The sequence below is a fragment of the Notothenia coriiceps genome, unplaced genomic scaffold (assembly GCF_000735185.1).
Source record: "Notothenia coriiceps isolate Sejong01 unplaced genomic scaffold, NC01 NC01_scaffold00008959, whole genome shotgun sequence".
In the NCBI taxonomy this organism is placed as follows: domain Eukaryota; kingdom Metazoa; phylum Chordata; class Actinopteri; order Perciformes; family Nototheniidae; genus Notothenia; species Notothenia coriiceps.
The window spans coordinates 205,127-209,665 of NW_011341660.1; the positions used below are offsets into that span (position 1 = coordinate 205,127).

The window sequence follows — 4,539 nt, forward strand, 5'->3', positions numbered from 1 at the left end:
CAGCTGAGGATTCCTCATCCTCTGAGAAGGAAAGAACTCTGCTCTTTGGCAGCCTGCGCTCTGCTGTGTGTTGGGTGGGTGCACTTGTACCTGGTTGTCTTCCTGCTCCAGGATCCGTTGCGGCTCTGCGAGCAGCTGTGCCTTGGCCTTGTCGTTTCCGGCTTCTCCTGGTCACGCAAACCAACGTAGCTTGGAACTTTGGTAGTGCACAGCGCCAGGTAGCATTCCTTCACTTGCAAGAACTTGTAAATTGTTTGATTGTTTGACTGAATTATGTTAGAGCTGCAAAAAGACAAAAATCTGTGAGTTTAGTACATTGAGCAGTTTTTTTTTTAGCAAGCATTTACTGATTATATCCTTGTTGCTTCATAATGAGCATTTTGTAGGACCAGCAATGTGTAGGCCGCCACCTACTTCGTGTCTGGCTGTGACACGAAACATGTACATGCACGTTTTACCGCTAAAATGCTTCCAGGCTTTATTGTTTCTACACTACTGAGTACATATCCAATCACACTGTCACACAGCCTATGCCACCGTATGATGAGTTTATAAAATGCAAAGCCAAGAGGCTGATTTGATTAATTGATAAATAAATTCCACTTCTTACCTGCACAATTGCTGGTAGGCCAACAAGGATTGTGGTCCTTCTTCTTGTCAGAGTCTTGGACAATGTTTCCAGCTGCGGCGTAAGAGTGTCCATAATAACAATTCTCTTCTCGCCTGAGACGCCGCCTGCACTGTAGTGATGCATGACGGTACGTACTCTCTGAGACTGATTCCCTTTCACTGAGCATTTCTCTGGGTTCGAGAGATGGTGTCACTCCACCACTGTCTTCCAAGATTCGAGCCAGGGCATCATAAATATGAATTCCACCTAGTTGTGCAAGCCCTCCAGCCAGCACTTGCTCTTCAAGTAATCTCGTCACGAGCCTCGAGACTGTGTGAGCGACTGGGCCTTGTCCGACAACCCTGCCGCCTTTGTCGTAGCCATTCTGTAGACTGTCTTTGTAGTGTTGGAGCAACCACTTATCCCATCAGGCTGCAGAGATGGAGTTGCTGCTGTTGATGCCATCTGATCCGTGGGGGCTAAGGTGAGTACATCTAGATCTTCTCTTAGCAGGCTGAATCTTCTCATGCGACTGATTGATATGCTGCCCTTCAACACCTGAACAAAGACAGTCGTACAGAAATGCTACGACAAAGTGTTGCAGGGTTGCTGACAAGGCCAGTCTGTCTACCACAGGCCGTCCTCGGAGCTCGGTGACGAGATTATTGAGAAGAAGCTCGTAGTACTTGCACAACTAGGGTGCGATCATTTTATGATGCGCCTGCTCGATTTCTGGCCATACCAGTGTGGGTGAACCCTCTGCTCCACTCCAGCTATGAAATGCTCTCAGTGAAGGAACGTTCAGTTTCTCGAGTAGTACTGCTCCGTCATGCATTCCACTACAGTGGCACTGGACGCATTCTTCAGCGGAGAAGAGAATTGTCGATCGTTATTATGTCACACTCTTACCCGCACTGGAACATTGATGTCAAGCCTCGTGGCAAAAGAGAATGGCACTACAGAATCTCTTGTGCTCAGATGCAATTGCAAGTATCGAGAACTGTCGATTTATTTCTAATCATGTTAATCTATCAGCCTCTTGCTTTCTTTATAACGTCCTCAATTGCTGCATAGCTGGGTGCTGACAGTGCTGTGATATGTCTTAGTGTGAAACAATAACCTGCCCAAAGCATTTTAGCTTGTAAAGCTGCGCAATGTACATGTTCGACCGGTAGTACTAGGTTAGCCCTACCATTCTGCTGTCCTAAAAAAATGCTCATATGAACTAGGCATATTACATGTATAATGCAATTGTTAAAAGACAACTGCTCATATTGTCACGAACTCAATGATTTTTTTTTTTTTGCACTTCAACTAGATTTCGTCAATTCAACACAGGATTTAAATGTCCACGGTTCTGCAGCTGGATTGCTATCCTGCGCTGCTGCTGACACTACCCAAGTCAAGCTACGTGGTTGCGGACAGAGAGAGAAGACCAGGCAAGGCAAGTCTGCTCGCGAATGCCGCAAACGGATTCCTGCGAGCGGGCAGCGCAACCAGGCACAAGTGCACCCACCCACACCCAGCACCAGGCAGGTCGCCAAAGGCAGAGCTCTTCCTCTCTCAAGAGATGAGGATCTCAGCTGAAACGCGAAGTAGCTGATTACCTCAATCAGGAGCAAAGGTTTTAGAACTAGTTCTCATCATTTCCTTTGATAAGAAGAATTCTCTTAGATATACCTGCAGCACTCCATCAGTGCCCAGTAGAAGACTCTTACCCTGCGGAGCCCTGATTCGGCGCTCGAGAGGAACAGGCTATCAGCATCAAAAGTTTGAAGGGCTTCTCCTTTTGAGGTACAATCATTGCTTGAGCGCTAGGAAGAGGACTGTTAATGGAGGCATGTTTTCTGGCGAACTGCTGCTGATATGCTTTATTTGAGGGGGTAGATAGAGCGGTTAGCAAAGTTATTTAAACACTACCTTCTGCTGTCGTAGAAGAGAGCTGAAGTACTCTAGGGTGTATGTGTTCGCGCGCTACTTATTCTTGCTGTTGAGATGACCTAGCTGTTATGCATTGCTGCCATAGACATGTGCAGTCTTACTGAAAAGCATCTCAGGTGCGTATCGGTGCCTAGCCGGCTAGTCTGTTACTTGAAAGGCTGAAACCGCTTCTTTCATAAGTTTATCCGACAATATGATTTTGGTTATGCTAATATGACCAGTGTGAGGCTAACTTATTTTATAATCTGTCTCCATTTATCCTTTTTGTATTTACTGTTATTTGTGATGGACTGAACATTAGTTAATCTGCCAATGTTGAAGATGTCTTCAATTTTTTTTTTGTAATGCCAGTCTGACATTTATTTATTTTTTTTGTTACACTGCCAAAAGAGTGTTGTTGTTCAATTGTTGTTACACTGCCAAAAGAGTGCAGTTGTTTTACTTGCACATTGCCAAAATTGTATTGTTAACTTAAACTACTATAAGAATGTATTAGAAAGTTGAGGCTACAATAAAGATGCCTGTCAACATTTCCAAACATCTATTTTGTCTTTATTGTACCACTACATTTCATTATGATAGTTGCTACAATGATAGCAGGTTGTCTTTTCTCTCACTGTGACACAGAAAAAAACACAAAACCTTTTTAAATTTGTTTTTATTATTTAAAGTAAAGTAAAGTAACTAGTTATAGTTACTTTTATAATTTAGTAACTTGTAACGTAACTAGTTACTTTTTCAGAGCAGTAACTAGTAAAGTAACCAGTTACTTTTTAAAAGTAACTTGCCCAACACTGGTGACGGACGTGTGTGTGTGTGTGTGACGGACGTGTGTGTGTGTGTGTGTGTGTGACGTGTGCGTGTGTTCCCAATTCTGGAGCCCTTGCGCTGGGTGTAAGGCTAAGGGCATAATTAGTTGTACCGTGTTTTTTTTAAAAGTGTGTATAGATGTTTTTAACAGCCTCACTGGAATGGAGAGCTTTGGGGGGGTAATTCATAACATTTTATTCAGTCATTAAAAGTCACAGAAATACTTGACAAATAATTTGTCTTTATCCCGAGAAAGTCTGTGCACACCATGAAACCAATAAGTAAACTTAATATATTTTACAGTCAGTCTATTCATTGTCCTCATATAGCAGTGGATTGAAGTGGTCAGGGTGGGCACGCACACCGACAGTTACAGAAGGCATTTTAAAACGAATCTGTGAACAATCAGTTAATAGGCTGACAGCAACCTTTACATATTATAAGTCCAGGCGTTTTGTTAATGTATCAGTTTAAAGTGGAAATGTTGTGTCAGTGTGTGGGTGTGCTGAACAGGTACCAGCTGTGAGACATGCTGACACTGCATCCTCGCTGAATGTGCCCTAGACTCAGGCTGATGTGAAGACTTGCCCTGCATTCTCTCTGAATGTCATATAGCTATAGGCCATGTGCCAGAGGATCACAGTGCACACACTATCAGTGAGTGGGTAGCACACACTGATGCCATGCAATAACAGGAGAGATCTGAAATATATTTAGAGGTAAAAACTGTGATGCCTTATTTTTTAATACATTTCTTCAAAACAGAAACCTTGTGTAGCATATACAGGAACACTTTTTAAAGATTTACATTTAATGGTACTGAAGGCGATATCAGAGCCAGTCAACTCACACCCTGAATATCACCACAGGGATGAATAAAGCTCCATCTTATCTGATCTTATAAGACCAGTCAGTCATCACCACATTTTCATAACAAATCAAAGTTATTCATTTAATTTCAGATCAGGGTTTTGTACTCTTAAAATGTTGCTTTGATACTACTCCCCATTTCCAAAAAATAATCTGAGATTTTCCAATAAACTTCATATTCATTGTATTAAGTATACGTTATGCTTAGAGATGTCCCGATCCGATCACGTGATCGGGGATCAGAGCCGATCACGTGATTTTCAAAAGATCGGAATCGGGAGAAAAAAATCGGGGATCGGGATTATTAT

General features: G+C 42.7%; 1 protein-coding gene across 1 annotated transcript in view; it reads right to left on the bottom strand.

The window, feature by feature from the left end:
* ensab (endosulfine alpha b) overlaps positions 1-4,539 on the bottom strand; it is a 16,113-nt gene that overhangs the window by 6,934 nt on the left and 4,640 nt on the right. The gene's annotated exons all lie outside the window — the stretch shown is intronic.